Source organism: Peromyscus maniculatus, chromosome 7, assembly GCF_049852395.1.
Source record: "Peromyscus maniculatus bairdii isolate BWxNUB_F1_BW_parent chromosome 7, HU_Pman_BW_mat_3.1, whole genome shotgun sequence".
Classification (NCBI taxonomy): domain Eukaryota; kingdom Metazoa; phylum Chordata; class Mammalia; order Rodentia; family Cricetidae; genus Peromyscus; species Peromyscus maniculatus.
Genome location: NC_134858.1, coordinates 64,591,574 through 64,608,296, shown reverse-complemented (window position 1 = coordinate 64,608,296; position 16,723 = coordinate 64,591,574). Strand labels below are relative to the sequence as shown.

Sequence of the window (16,723 nt, the reverse complement as noted above, 5' to 3'; positions counted from 1 at the left end):
GAAAAGAGATGGTAGACTCTGACAAGCCTTGCCTCTGGAAGCGAGAAAATAACTTTGAGTCAAAGATATTCTTGCTCAACTGTCACCCTCTGGCTGCCTCATTTCCTCCCCTCCCTGACCTGCAAAGACCATAGTACATGTGGATGGACAGACAGACAGACAGACGGACAGACAGACAGACACACACACACACACACACACACACACACACACACACACACAAATCTGACCCTACATTAGTGGAACATCTGACTCTTTAATGGTCTGTAAAGGTTTTATTGTTCCTTCTTTTAGAAGCTGGCTAGATCTTCCCAGCTCTCATAAAGGATATGGCTCCAGCCGCTGCCTCCACCTGTCATGACCGTAGGCACTCAGTGAGCTAAGGAAGCCCACAGGATGGTTCTCCTCCAGCCACAGGCCTCTCTATGGTGGCTTGTTGAGCTATCACTCCACCTGCCCCAACTGTGCAGGATGAAGTTGCCCACGGAGCTGTCCAGTGTCTTTTCAGACTCATCTTCTGTTCGGTCTGTGAGTCTCCTCAGTGTATCAAATGACCTTTGACCAGTCCCCAGCACACGCTGTCTCCCGGTTTGGGGGTCATATTGTTCTTCCATCTGGAGTGTCCTCCTTATTTGTCTAATTTCTCCTCCAAGCCTTTCTCGGTTTTTCTCCTGAGAGTATGACCCCCACTTTCTCTGAAACGCCACAGCATCTCACCTGTCCACGCAATGGCGTTACCATTCTGTGCTTCTATGTGCTATTTGCAACTGGGCCTTGGAAGTTAGGGGTCAGGAGCTTGAGTCCATGTCTCATCTCCGGAAAAATTGGGAAAGTGAGTCTTGAGAAAACCATCTGTGAAACAGTTTCGTGAGGGTGAAATGGGACGATAGAGAGGCAAGTGCAAGCATTACTTATGTTACACTGGCCCTCTTTCTGCCTCAGTTTGAAGACCGTATATGGTGTTCCTAATAGTGAGTTCTTCCTTTTGGAGTAGCCGTGAAGATTAAGCAAGTTCCTGTGCACAAATCACTAAGCACGCTCCCTCACCCACCTCTGCCCCCCCCCAGAGTCTGGGGCTGGGGGTGGGGCTCGGTGGTAAAGTGCTTCCCTAGCGTGTACCAAGCTCTGGGTTTCATCCCTAGCACCACATAAACCTGTCACACTGGGACATGCCTATAATCCTAGCATTGGCGAGGTGGAGGCAGGAGGATCAGAGGTATAAGGTCTTTGGCTTCATAGCAAGTTTGAGGCCACCCTGGGCTACTTGAGACTCTCAGAAACAAAGACAAAAATAAACAGAGCCTGGACTGGATGAGTATTCTATTCTTTACACAACATTGCACGGGCTTCAGGATGAGGCTGCAAACCGTCCTCCTCAGGGGTGGCTTCTGGAACCTGGGCAGAAATTCCATTGCTCTGCAATAATCATCATCATCGTCATCATAAACAGTTGGAGTCTCTGCGTCCAGGAAATTAGTTTTCAGGGCCCAGGTCTGTGCTGGGACTGAACAGTGGGAGACTGCAGACCACGTGCACGAAAAAAAAAAAAAAATCACAGCTAATCCCCAGAAGGAAAAGAAAAGGCCACTGGCTGCTGTTGCCACAGAGCCGGAGGTGGCCACAAAGCAGCATGGGGTGCAGCAGCCATGGACCTCCAGGACCTGTGTTACCTGGCCGTTCTGGGTCAAGTGGACGGTTTCGATCACTACATGGGCTGAGATGTCCACTTGGGAATTTGCATTTGTAATGACAAAGACACCATAAACCACCCAAGGAAGGAACCTACACAGACCCAAATCCCTCGTGCAAATCTCCAAGCCCCACCTTTCCCCTTCCTAAGCAGCATTCTTCCATTTCAGGGTTAGGTCTCCAGGCCTTTCCCATCACCTATGTATAAACCCTAAGGTCATGGACAATGACCATGTGTGAAGCAAGCAGATCTGTGAACTCTTTCCTGGAGTTCTGGAACTAGACACAGGAAACACTGGCCTCTGTTGTGATCAGGAAGTCCCACTTTCAGAGACAGGATGGAATTCCTAGACAGAAAAATGAAGAGTCTGGAAACTTCTGCCTTGTTTCAGAGAGACTCAGCTCGGGGGGATATGGGAGAAAAAAACCACATACAGAAAACATCCCACCAAAGACACCGACTTTCTTTTGCCTCATTGTTTTGGTAACTTACAGGGTGCTTTGTACCATGAGTGAGTTTGTTGACACTTAAACTAGTCATCCAGGACAGATAGAGACCTAATCACAAGATAAATTTTAGAGAGAAATGCATAACCGCTTAGTTGTTCAAAACCAAGTGTGAGACTTCCTACCGTTCAAAAACACGAGAAAGCTATTGGGAGTAATGATTACTTCTAGCAGAGATAGAATAAGGAGAGCTTCTGGAATGTTCTGATTCTTGATCCGGGTGTTGGTTTTACTAGTCTGTTGAATCTAGTAGAGAATCAATGATCTACATGTATTTGACACACATTTCTTATGTATGCTATATGTTTCCAAAGGATTCAAAAGTATGAGGCTGGAGAGTGTTTTCTGCTCCTGCAGAGGACCTGAGTTCTGACCTCAGCATCCATGTCAGGTGACTCAAAACTGCCTATAACCCTAGCTCCAATTGATCAGACACCCTCCTCTGCCTTGGAACTCATCATGTAGACAAGGCTGGCCTCTAACTCATAGAGATCCACATGCCTCTGCCTCCCTACTTCTGGGGTTAGAGGTGTATGGGACCATGCTTGGTTAAAAAACAATATTTTTAAGGTTCAAAGGTGAAACAGTAAATCGGTGTTCCTAGAAACCACCTGACTCTGTCCTAGAAAGAATTAAACATTCTATTTCCCTAACTTCTGCATACAGGTGAGATCTGACTAAAATAAATGACCAAAACTGGCCTGGGGATATAATTCATTGCTAGAATGCTTCTCTGGGATCCGCAAGATCCTGAGTTCTGTCCCCAGAACAATCAATAAATCAACAAAGAAAAGTGGGAGTCTGAAGACACAGCACAACAGCATACTGACGGGGATGTTATTATCATCTCTATTTCAGATGAGGAAGCAGAGACCCAGAGCCTTGGCTAATGTCACACAACTAATAACTATCAAACCTAACACTTCACAAAGGTACAAAGGTAGGTGCCCTTGAGTCCTCTGTGTGAAGGGTAAAGCAGGAACTTTTGGTTTTGTTAACCAGTGGTTTTTACTACAGAAACATTGTGTCAAAGCAAGGGAGCACGTTTACTTAAAAGAGTGAATATTCAGCTTGCTGATGATCACTTTCCCACCTAGGAACAATGGAAGGGAAACAACAGAAGTGGGTTCTATACCACACTTACTATAGTACACAACTGTATACAAAATGTATTCTTTTTTATAATTTATTTATCTTTATTTTATGTGCACTGGAGTTTTGCCTGCATGTATGTCTGTGTGAGGGTGCCGGATCCCTGGAACTGCAGTTAACAGACAGTTGTGAGTTGCCATGTGGGTACTGAGAATTGAACCTGGGTCCTCTGGAAGAACAGCCAGTGCTCTTAACCACTTGAGCCATCTCCCCAGCCCCACAAAATATATTCTTATCTGTAGTTTCAGGAGATGCTGAGGTTGGGGAGCATGTGAAGTCCTTCATCAGACTTTTGCCTAGGTGACTCCAAATGTCATCTATGCCCAAGAATGTCATCTGTGCCCCAAGTTAACCCCTGAACTGTCCTCAATGGGTCAACAAGTTAACCTGGAAGGGCTTATGTGTAAGTTGGCCCAGCACTAGGTCAGGTGTGCCCAGGGACAGGGCTCTTAATGTCTCTTCTGCTTGTCTCCAGTCCTTGCAAGGTGGTAAGATCCAGCAGCTTAGCAAGCAATGATCATATCATCAAGAAAACCCACCTTGAGCTCCCTGGTGGAGGAAGCCAGGAACCGAGAGTAGCCAGGACTACATAGTGAGACCCCCCCACTTCTCTCTCCACCTCACCCCTTCCCCATGAGAAGTGAATTCAGTCACCAGATTGTTCTGTGAACTTCCAAACATGTTTTTATTCTGTGTGAAGCACATTGCATGTCCATCATGTACACTATTTTAAACTAAATTTTACCAGTGTGTGTATGATTTGTTGATTACAGTTTTCATGCACCAAAATGAAACTGACAACTTGAAAGGGGATAAGCCCATTTCAATGTTTAACTTCTAGTTCACTTGTTTTAAGGGGGAAAAAAAAGAAAAGAAAATCTGGGCATGGTGAAGCACACCTTTAATTCTAACACCCTGGAGGCAGAGGCAGGAGGATCTCTGAGTTCAAGGACAGCCTGCTCTACAGTACAAGTGCCAAGATAGCCAGGCCTAGGCAGAGAAACCTTGTCTTGTCGGGGAAAAGCAAGCTATTGACTTCATACTCGTGGCATTTTACATAATAGCATTTGGAAGCATTGAAGATAGCCAGAGAAGAGATTGTGTATGCAGTTCAGTTGGTGGGGTGCTTGCCTAGCATGTCTCGTGCATGGCTTCAATCTCTTGCATCAAATTAAACTGGCTGTGATGGTATATGCCTTTCAATCCCAGAATTTGGGAGGTGGGGGGAGGGGAGTATCCCTGGCCACATAGTGAGTCGAGGCAAGTCTGGTCTCCACAGGCCCACACTGGGTCAGCCTGAGAATTTATCACCCCTCGTTGTACTGACTGTGACATTGAGGAATGCTGTGGATGGTATGGGCTGATGATGTCAACCTCCAAGATTAGAGCTAAGTGACCCACGACCCATCTGTCCTCCACAAATGTGTTGGGCTTCGTGAAAACACGTTTCCAATTCCAGCTTGTACCATCTTTAGAAGGCAGTGAATTAAATGTCATGGGAAGGAGGCTGATGCCCTTGGCCATTGCCTGGGCTTCGTCTCATTTTCAGGGCTATCAAAAAAATATTTTGCTCTAGGGAAATATGCAGATACTCTATTGTTGGTGTGAACGGTAGAGGAGAAAATTGAAGTTAGGAGCAAATGGTGGCACCTCTAGCCACTATTCTCAACCAGGAGCTGTGACGGCCCTGTGGTTCAGGAAGAAATGAATACGAAATGGCTCCCATTGGAAAACCGTCTCCTGGGTGGTATTTTAGGACATTAGCTCAGGCTGCCTTGTCCTCAGTCATCTCCCTGGCATTTAAGCAGCCCCTTGGGTTACAGGGCATGGCAGGTGCTGGGAAGTGAAGAAGGCCATGCTAAAAATACTGGCCTCTTCTGGAACTCGGCCTACCAACAACCCTGAGAATGGAGTTCTCTCCTTCGGCAGCGGGGCCTCAGGAAAGGAATGGACGGTTTCCTCTGCCTCAAGCCCTAAGGAAGGTCCCTGGCTGGAGTTGCCAAGGTAGAACAGCTCTCAGGAGAAAACTCTGAAGGAGGCATTTCTCTGGAGGAATAGCAAGTTCCACAAAAGCAAAAAAACAAAACAAACAAACAAACAAACAAACAAACAAACAAAAAACCCCACAGGCTCTCTTAAGGAAAATGCAGGAGCCCACTGGAAAGTCTTAGGAAAATGTCTTACCTATCACCAGAATGAAATCTTTGCAAAAGCAAAAAGCAAGTGCACTACTCACTCTCAGTTACCCAGTTCTACCCACATGTTTCCAACCAAACCACCTCTGCTGAAAAAATAAGCTGTTGGCCCTGGGTCTGACAGAGACCCAGAAGCAGGATGCCAGACATCTGAATTTGAACTTGATACTGGGTCTGGGTCAAGACTGGTAGTTCCTGAGTTCTTGGCTTCTCATTCAGGGAATTAAAATACAAACCCATACATATTTGCAAAAGTAGCAAGGAAAGTTTATTTAAAAGAAAGCAATAGAATAGGATCCGAGCTCCCCCCCCCCCCCCCCCCCCCCCGCCTCCGCGACATCTTAGGGAGGCTGCAGTGGTCGTCGCCACTCTCCAAGCTTCATCATGCCGCCGGAGGATGACAAGAAGAAGAAGAAACATGCCAGAAAGTCGGCCAAAAAAAGACAATGACCCAGTAAATAAGTCTGGTGGCAAGGCCACAAAGCAGAAGTGGTCCAAAGGCAGAGTTCGGGACAAGCTCGACAATCTGGTCCTGTTTCACAAACTCTGTAAGGAGGTTCCCAACTACAAGCTCATCACTCCAGCTGTGGTCTCTGAGAGACTGAAGATTCACCGTTCTCTGGCCAGGGCAGCCCTTCAGGAGCCACTCAGCAAAGGACTTATCAAGCTGGTTTCAAAGCTCAGAAACACAAAGGATGGAGATGCCCCGGCTGCTGGCGAAGATGCAGGAGCAGGTTCAATCAGCTGTACATGTGGAAAAATAAAACTTTATTAAATCAAAAAAAAGAATAGATTTGAATACACGTCAGAAAAACAGTGGGCCCCATAAGCCAACAGAGTAGAGAGTGGGTTACTACATGGGATCTCGTTGTATGAGGTTCAAAGAAAGGAAGAGCTGGTTACTAAGGGACATAGTTTGGGTGGTTTTCTATTTTGATGGATAGGTTAGGGCATATGATCATTTTTCTACTGCACATGTCCCTTCCCATACGTATTTGATTTTAGCCGTGTGCACACTCTTTTATACACAGGCATAAGATGGCAAATAGTGGGGCTGGACAATTGGCTCAGCCATTGAGAACACTTGCTGCTCTTGCAGAGGACCCAGGTTTGATTCCCAGTACCCACACAGTGGCTCACAGCTACCTGTAACTCCAGTCCTAGGGAATCTAATGCCCTCTTTTGACCTTCGTGGATATCAGGCACACATGGAGCTCACAGACATACAGGCAAAAAGCTCATAGACATAAAATGTTAAAATTTTAAAAATCAAAAAAAAAATCTAAGATGGTAAATAGAAGATTCTCCCTAGAAATTCACCTGGAGAACACAGTCTGCCTCACTGCACATGCATCCCAAGCCAGTTCAGGTTGGATTAACCTTTCCGTTCTCGGTAGCTGGATATGTGAAACAGGTTTGAACAGAAACTGTTAAGTTTGATTGTTGTTCAGGGAGGAGAAAACTATTTCATTTTTCAGGAAAGGACAGTTTCCTCTGCCTCAGCCCTGAGGAAGGTCTGATTGTAGGGGTCAGTTCAAGCAGGTGGGTTGCCCAGTGCATTGTTCAAAGAGGGATGTGTGTGCACAGTCCATGTAAATGGAGGAGCTGGGCTGCCAAGCGCAATATCAGATCGGGAATGTATGAATAACCTGCCAAGCGCAATATCAGAGCGGGAATGTATGAGTCTCAGGTTTCTCCAGCTGTGCCCTGAGCTTGTCTGCCTCAAACTTACTCAACATGGAGGCCCTTCTTGAGCCTCAGTGAAGGGTAGTTATTACACACACAGTCCTTTAACAAGTGCCTGGTCTGCCCTCCTTCACCTATATGAGTTGTAGCTGGATGACTAGTACAGTGCATAGGCCAGCCACCCTGAGATGTGTGTGTGTGTGTGTGTGTGTGTGTGTGTGTGTGTTCACATACAGGTGTGGAGGCTCTGTCAATCTTGAGGATTATTCCTCAGGAAGTTTTATTAAGCCAGGGTTGGGGAGGGCCACACATCTTTATTCTCAGCACTTGGGAGGCAAAGGTAGGTGGATCTCTGTGAGTCTGAGGCCAGCCTGGGCTACAAAGTGAAACCCTGTCTCAATAAACAAAAGCAAACAAACAAAAATGGGTAGGGATAATCTCCTACTGGTCCCAGAACTCTATTCTGGGCGGGCTGGCCAGCAAAATGCAGGAATCTACCTGTCTGCATCTCCCTGGCACTGGGATTACAAGCATAAGGTACCACACCAGCTTTTTAAAACACAGGTTCTAAGAATTGAACCCAGGTTCTCATTCTTGCAAGGCAAGCACTTTACCGACTGAACCATCTCCCCCATAACCTTCTCCCCCTGTTTGAGACAGAGTTTCACGTATACCAAGCTGGCCTTGAATCTACTGTGTAGCCAAGGATCATCTGGAACGTCTAATTTTTCTGCTTCCTCCTGAGCACTACTGGGATTACAAGCCTCTGGACACACCCTGTTTACACTGTGCTGGGAACTCAACCTAGGGCTTCCTGAATCTAGGTGAACACTTTACCGACTGAGCCACATTTCCTGCCCACCAAGGTCATTCTGCCCTGGATTTTATAACTCTGCGGAGTAAGTGAGCTCTGCAGAGGTCTCGTCCACATGTGTTACTGTGAAGTACCTCAGTGGAAATTTGAGAACCAAGTATAAAAATATATAAATGAACAGGTGGCTTTCAATATGAAAAGAATGCAGAGTTCACCGGGAAGTAGTGATTGAAACCATCTCCAAGCTCAGATGTGAGCCCTGCAGCTGGCTGGAGTCTCTGGTCTACAAGGTCTAGAGGTACTTTCTGCGTGGGTCTCTCTGAAGAAGCCCTGAATGCTGTCTCCCACTGTGAGTTTTTCAATTCCCTCCCCTGTGCCCTCCGCCCACCCCCCCCACCCCCCCACCCCACCCCCCGAACACACACACTACCTGGATGGGTTGGCAGCTCAGGCTTGACCAGACTAAGAATTTGGGGAAAAGGAAGCCCTAATGCTTAATCTTCAAGGACAATTTGACTGGACTCAGAATCCATTAGGACATGGTGAAGCTCACTTCCGGGTGTTTCTGGGAAGGCCTCTCCAGGGAGGACTAACTGACAGCAGAAGGCAATCCTGGGTGTGAGCAGTGGCTTCCCATGAGCTCAGGCTGAGGCAGTACAAAAGCCAGCAGAGAAAAAGCCAGCATTTTCTGTCTCTTTGCTTCCTAGCCTGCCATGATCGGACTACTCAATTCCACCACACCTTCCTAGCCGTGATGAGCCCTCTGAAACTGTGAGCCCAAGCAAATCTTTCATCCCAAGTTGCTTCAGTTAGATATTTGGTCACAGTGGAAAGAAGAAAAACAAAGAAACAAAAAAACCAAAAAGCCCTCTGTTGGCTCCTTCTCTCCTGATCTTTACCTCATAGTGTTTTAAAGCATGAAATGAAACATGAAAATTAAAATAGGCTTGGGAATGAACAGAGTGGAGCTTTCCTGTTGGGAGGGAGCGGAACCATTTATGTCCTTTTCCTGAACTGTCACCTCCCAGGGAGGTGGACTCAGACATCCCACCGCTCTTGGTTTTCTGATCTACAGTGTGGTCATTACACCACTCACCCTAAAGTTGTCAGAAGAGGTTGTAAGGAGGGAAGGAACTTGAGAGTGCTTTTTAAAAGGGGAGGGCTGGAGAGATGACTCAGCAGTCCAGAGCACTTGCTGCTCTTCCAGAGGACCTGGGTGAAGTTCCAGCACCCACAGTGGTATCTCTCAATGCCTGCAACTCCAGCTTCAGGAGACCTTCTGGCTTCTGCAGAAACTCACAGCACACACATGCATACATAAGTAAAATAAAGTAAATCTTTGAAAAAAAAAAAAAGAGATCGTTCTTGAGATGGCTAAATTCCATCACTAATTGGGCTTGATTAACCCGATTAGACTCATACATCGATACTTCTGTTGAGAGGCAGAAAACATAAACCAGGAAAATCCTTGTGCTTTTTTTTCTCTTTTTTTTTCTTTAATGTATTGGGAAAATGATTTTGCCCATGCCATCTTTCCAGAGGGTTAGCACACTCTGGGGTCTCAGCAGAATCAAGGCCAGCTGTGGTCACTACCCATGAAGACAGGCACCCAAGATGGCCCAAAGACTCCAAAGTGTTCTCAGGGCTCCACCCCAACCCCTGCTCCGGGCAGAAGCTGTTTTCCATGGGCCCTCAATGACCCTTGGGAAACAACACTCTCCAGTGTTGATGAGAACGTGCTGAATCTTGTTCCGAAGGACAATGAGCCACGAATATATCACGCTGCATTCCAAAACCTAGTGGAAGGAGCATTGTTTCTGGATTTAATTATAGATGCTTCACTTTCTCTTCAGTGCGTGAGTCAGTGCGGCTGGCTCTGGGGGAGTCACAATGCACAGGTAGCTCTTGCTGTTAAACAAGGTGTGACTATCGGGTAATGAGAGTTTTTGTTTTGCTTTGTTGTTTTTTGAAACAAGCCGTCCCTCATGTCCACATTCACGTGAGCATTCCCGTTGAGGGTGTCAGTCAGAGAGCTCTGCTCCTGGTGACTTTCTTTTGTAATTAAATATTGGGGAATGTAGTATGGTAGGTCCAGAGGCCTTCCCGGAGGGGAAGGGGCAGTGTATTTAATAGTGAAACTCTCTTAGGAAAACTGAACTATCCAGGTGTGAGGGTACACGCCTGTAGTCTCTACCCTTGGGGAGGCTGAGGCAGAGGGATGGCCTGTATGGGCTACATATCAAGTTCAGAGACAGCTTAGACAGTTTAGCAAGACCCTGGCCCAGAAAGAAAGATGGGATAGAGGAAGGAAGGAAAGGGAGACAGACTGGAGAGAATGAGGGGTGGGGGAGGAGAAAGGGGAGGGGAGGGGAGAAGGGAAAGAGAGGGAAAGCTGGCCTACCTGTGCTATCCTCTGAGCGATAAGAGATCTCAAGCAGTCGGCTGGGGCAATGGTAACATAACTGGATATGTTTATAATTTGATATAAATATCAAAGAGAGCGTTTTACCCAACATTACACAGATACTTTTCCTAAAGGAAAATATCCATGTCTTTCCTCTGTAGCATGGACCTTGGATGTCCCCTAAAATCACGTGTTGAAGGCTTGGTGGTCATTTGGAAATGGAGGAAGCGTTAGTTGGTGAGGCCTAGTAGAAGGAAGTTAGAGTATTGGGGAATACCCTGGGAGGGGATGGGGTCATGGCTCCTTCCCATCTCTTCACTTCCTGCCTGCATGGAGGTGAACATCCTTCTTCTATCTCACTTTCCCATTGGGGCTTGCTAACTGGTCCCAGGCCCAAGGCAACAGGCCAACTAACCATGAACTAAACCCTCCAAACTCTGAGCCAAAATGAATCTTTGCTCCTTATGTGAGTCGACTGTCTCCGGTATTTTGTGACCTGGTGGCTCATACCTGTAATCTCAGCACTTAGGATGCTGAGGTAGGAGGATTGCCCTGACTTTGAGTCCAGCCTGGACTACAGAATGAGACTTTATCTCAAAAATAAAGGAAGTGGGGGCATAGCCCAATGGTAGCGTACTCACCTAGCATGTACAAGGTCCTAAGTTCGATTCTCACAAATGATTTTGTTTTTAAGGTGCCCAATGCTCGTGAGACATGTGTCAGACCTTACTAGATCTCTTGTATTCCTTCTTCTGAAAACGGATGTCCCATGACACAGGGCAGCCACAGGATATCCAGGAAGAGTCTGGGTAGTGAGGGCCCAGTCAGTGTTCATGGTATAGCAGAGACCAGGAGCCTTGAACCAGACCATTGATTCTTTGCAATGAACACCTGCATGTAAAAATGTATGGGATAAAGGGTTTACTTCATGATTCACTGTGTCACACTGCAGCTTCCATGACGAGATTATTTTTTCCTTTTTTTCTTTTTTCCCCCTTTTTTCTTTTAAATTTTATTTTGTTTAGTTGGGTGGGGTGGGTGTTGGAATTCCTAGCCACTCCCCCAGCTACATGACCGGACATGCACTGTCCAGTAGCCAGGCAAGATGTTTAGTCATTCCAGGGCTTTACGTCCTATGTCATCCCTGTGCTGCGTGATCACATGATTTGCACGCAGCGTGCTCATGTAATCTATGTGCATGTGTGTCGTAGCTATGTAAGCCCATTTGAGCATGTGTGGAGGTGGGGGTGGGGAGGGTAGGGGGTGGGTATCCATAAAAAGCAGTCACAGACTCCTGCCCCCTCTTCTTCCTCTTTCTCTCTGCAGTCTTCCATAGGCCTAAGCACATTACCCTCTGTTCCTTCTCTTAATAAACACTTAGAGTGGGTTTTGTCGTACCTCTTGGCTTTTCTCATATGGTAAACAGGCAAACAGTGCTGCTAAATGAATAACACAGTACTGCATAATAATAACTAAAAGTGGGGGTGGGGGAAATGGATGGGATCGGGAGGCATGATGTGAAAGACAAAGAATAAATAAAAAGAAAGTTAAAAAAAAAAGAAGTCCCTATCTTGGGTGGAAATGAGATCCTTTGATGTTGTTTTGATGCCTTACCATCTCTGGTGGTTAATGATGATTGTCAACTTGCTGGGGTTTAGAATTGTCATGGGGGGGGGGGAATCTCTGGGCCTGCAAGTGAGACATTATCTTGATAAAGTTAGTTGAGGTGGTAAGACTCATCCTAGGGGACACCATTCCAAGAACGGGGGTCCTAGACTGAGTAACAGGAGAAGGCCAGCTGAGCACAGACGTTCCTGTGCCTTGCTTCCTGGTCGTGAACACAATGCGACCAGCCACCTCAAATTCCACATGCCGTGACTTCCCCTCCACGGTGAACTGTGTCGCCTCACACTGTAAGCCAAAATAAACCTTCCCTTCCTTAAGTGTGCTTCTCGTCAGGTATTTGGTCACAACAGTGAAAAATGTCACTAATATGTCTCCCCAGATACTAGCTCCCCATTACTGCCATTAAAAAGCCATTCAACAAATACTTGTGGAGAAATGACTGAGTGCCGGCTCATGATTAAGGGTCGACATCCAGTGCTCACACAGAAACTCTGAGCCAAGTGAGCCAAGGATGTTGTTCATGTCCCCACTCCACCATTACTTGGTGACTTGCTTTTTTGTTTTTTAATTAAAAAAAAAAAGTCAGGTTTTTTTTGTTTGTTTGTTTGTTTTGCTGTCAAGAAACACTGGCCTTGTCCTATGCCCTTGGGAAATGAGAAATATAAGCCGTTACTCTCTCTCTCTCTGAGTTATATTTCTGTTCATCTCGACATGGCTGCTGCATTCTCCTACCTCTATGATCAGAGTTCTCTGCTTCCCCCTATCAGAAACAGCCTTTAGTGTGTATTAGTCAGGTAAAACTAGCTCTGTTTCAGTAACAAATAAGCCCCAGATTTCAGTGACCTAAAATTGCAAAATAGAAATGTAGCATGAATCTTAAAAGTTCTTATTAATAAAATCAAACCTGAGGCCAGTTATTGGGGTCCATGCTGGAAGATCAGAGAGACAGAACAAGCCACAGTTATCTCACCTCACCGGATCCTCAGTTGGTCTTGTCTCCTCAGACTGGAGGCCTCTGAGTCCTCATCCAGAATGGGTCTCAGCTGAACTGCTGCTCAAAAGCCTGAATGCTTAGCTTAACCAGGCCAAATGCTTAACCAGGCCAAATGCTTCTAGTTTCTGGTCCTCACGCCATATACCTTTCTGCTTTCTACCACCATTCCCTGGGATTAAAGGCTTGCTTTCTGGGATTAAAGGCGTGATGAGTCATCATGCCTGTCTGTATCCTTGAACACATGGATTTCTGCCTCTGGAATCCATGGATTAAAGCCCATGGATTAAAGGCGTGTGCTACCACTGCCTATCCTTTATGTTTAATATTGTGGCTGCTCTGTCTCTGACCCCAGATAAGTTTATTAGCATGCACAATATTTGGGGGAATACAATACCACATAGAAATGCAAAGATTTCTTCTAAATTGGTCTCATTACATGTCCACCAAGAGTTAGTCATGGGGGAGGAGGTCACATGAGAACCCAGAATGGCAGAGAAATGACAATCTTAAAAAATAAATACTGTGAGGCATAGACCAGCTCTTAAAGTATCCATCACAGGTCTCTTATACTCACATTTCCTTGACCAAAGCATTCTCACTTTGGTGAGGATATATAACTCTGCCAAGGCACTGGCTGGACAGAGAGAGCCCAAGCACCATTAAATAACCATAACCACTTCTGCACATGGCCTCTTCAGCTCAAACTCCAAGGCCTTTTCATTTCAGCAGTTATGACTCCTATTTTCTGTGTTCCTTAGTGTGAGCTATGGTGCGAGAGAGTCTGAGTAGCCCAGTTCACCTTGCCTGACAGGCCATATTAGCTCCTTGGTTCATCTTTCTACCTGTCCCTGTTCATGGTCAAACGCTAGGGAACAAAGATATACCATATAGCAAGTGGCTATCCAGCTCTCTCTTTATGGTCCACTTCGAGAATCAGAAGACCTGCCCAGCACAGAATTTGTTGTTGAAATCATGGTATTTGGCTTGTCATATCCCTTGATGGAAGGAAGGCCGTGGGTAGAACAATCCATGAAGTTGGGTGGGACCTGTCCAGCTGTCAGGCTATTAATCAGAGAACAGAAGTCCACAGGAATGAAATGGCAATGGCTGAATTCAGGGACCCACCATGTCAACCCACCAGTGGAGATAATACTGGAACTGGAAAGCTAGCTTAGTGAGCACTTGAGTTCACTCCCCAGAATCTATGCTGAAAATCCAGGTATGGTGGTGTACATTTGCCATCCAGGCGCTAGAGCAGAGGACCCCTGGGGATCTCCACCCAGCAAGCCTAGCCTACAAGGCAAGTTCCAGGCCATTGAGAGGCCTTGTCTCAAAACCAAAGTAGATGGCATCCTGAGGAGCAACATCAAGGTTGACCACACACACACACACACACACACACACACACACACACATACACACACACGTTAGCTCACTGTAACTCCATTTCCACACTTGAGCTCCATTGGCTCCAGCCTTTGAGTAAAGCTGTAGGTGAGACACAAGCCAGGGCTAAGGAGAGGTAGGAAGAAATCTATAACTTCTACCCACACAAGAGTCATGTATTATGTAACCCCAGGACGCAGGAGGCAGAGGAAAGAGAACGGGAGTTCAAGGACCACCTAGAATCCCAAGTCCTCTGCCATGTGGCCTCACCTTGCCTTTCCAGTCTGATGTCCCAGAAAACCTGCCACCCATCCACCGTCAATGGCTTCTCACTCCCTGTTGTTACCCTTCTCTAAAAGACCCTTTCTGAGGTCTTACACCCCTGTTCATTCTCAACATCCGGATGAGAAAGATGAATGTCACCCAATTTTGAGTCCGGAGTCCAGTTGTGTATGTAGCAGGTAGCCAACTGTGCCGTGTTTGATGAACTGTAGCATTAGTTCATTTTAAAAGGCTGTAGTGACCCTTCAGGTCTTCAGCTCCGCCCAGCACGCTGAGGAAGTCAGTGTCTCCTCCAGCACCCCATTCAGAGAACAGAGAATGGAGGAAGGCTTACCCTGGCTAAGGCTACATTAAAAAGAAGTGGCCACATTCATTTTGGATCTCAACTTCTAACCCCCCCCCCCCCCCGAGTCCCTATTCTCCCCCCTTTGTTAAGTCCAGGCTGGAGTCAGCTTCCTACAGCCCACACATCTGAACACTGCCCACAGCCTGTGTCCAGGGTGTCAGCGCTCCGAGTCACTCAGCATGTGGCAAGCAAGGGCTCCGGTGAATTTTCTGTACCACAAAAGCCCTGTGCACCCGGCTCCCATGTTCTGGTCATTGCAAGAGGTTCTGCTTTCCCTCCTGGGCAGTCAGAAACCTGATAAAATCCTAAAGAGGAATTTGATCATTCTCTTGAAGGACTTAACAAGTCGTTTGGCCTGCCTAATCTGCTCGGACACCGTCTGGGGAATATTTGATATCCATGTAGTACAGGCTGTAAATTATTCTGTAGGGACTGGTCACAAGACCCTCACAACCCTGTCTCAGCTGGTCATCAGTAAGGTTTGGGGACAGCCTTCCTCTCTTGAAGCCTCATTGAAACTGAAAAGATCAGGCTTCTCCTCCTTGGGGTATGTTTAAAGAGATAGAGGGGGAAATCCTGCCTTCACAAACTTCTCCCACAATGCAGAGCTGGTCCCTTCCCTCTGCGGAGTTCAGGCGATGTAAAGAGTCTTTTTGTTAGACTAATTTGTACCATGTTCTCAGCACCCTGGCACCCAAGTGCTTAACACACACACACACACAGAGAGAGAGAGAGAGAGAGAGAGAGAGAGAGAGAGAGAGAGAGAGAGATGGATTCTCTGTATGGATCAGTGCAAGGAAAAGATGAAAAGCAAAATCTGAAGGGTCTCTGGGACTCCTCTACCCTCTGATCTTAGATATGAGGAAACCGGACCAGCAAGACAGCTCAGCAGGTAAAGGAGTCAAATCCAAAAACCTGTGTTGGATCCCAAGCCCCACAGGGTGGAAAGAGAACTGACTCCTAAAAGTTGTCCTCTGACTGCCACAGCCCACCATGAGAGAGTGCTCCTCTGTGAGCCCCCCTCCCCATAAGTAAATGAGTATAATAAAGTATTCAAATAAATAAATAGAGGGAGCTACAGAATTGAGGCTGTTACTAATCATGGCTACACAGCTGATCGTGACTAAAAACCAGACGCCAAGCTGCACCTCCCCCAGTTCCCACAGGGGAAAAAAAAAAACAAAAACTCTACACACTAACACACTCCCTCTCTACCCTTTCCAAAGCACCACATACGCACATAACTCCGCCAACTGGGCCCTAAGTCCCTAAAGTATTTTATTACCCACCCTCATCTTGGTGAAAAGACTCAAGAGACCTATTCGTTGTCATTGTGTCCACCAGCAAGGGCAGAGAGTCAGGAATGACCCCCACACCTTCCTCCAGCTCTATTTCTCTGCTCTGGTTGAAACTTCCAGACCATAAGAGCCAGGGTCTACCCCTGGTAGGCCAAGAGCTGCCAGGAGAGCGCCGCTGGGTACTGAGAGCTCCCAGGCCCAGATTCGAGGTGCAGTGGCTGTGACAGGTGGCCCCCAGGTCTTAGGCTGAGCACCCCAGAATCTGGACGCCAAGTGAGACCCGGTGCGCACACACCACCTGCCCTGCTCCCAGGATCCCGAGTGGCTCCAAGCGGGCTCTTCTG

The 16,723-nt window shown here is 46.8% G+C and overlaps 1 pseudogene; it reads left to right on the top strand.

Moving 5' to 3' along the window:
- Positions 1-5,927: 5,927 nt before the first annotated feature.
- On the top strand, positions 5,928-7,023 carry LOC102909700 (small ribosomal subunit protein eS25 pseudogene; annotated as a pseudogene).
- The last annotated feature ends 9,700 nt before the right edge of the window (positions 7,024-16,723 follow it).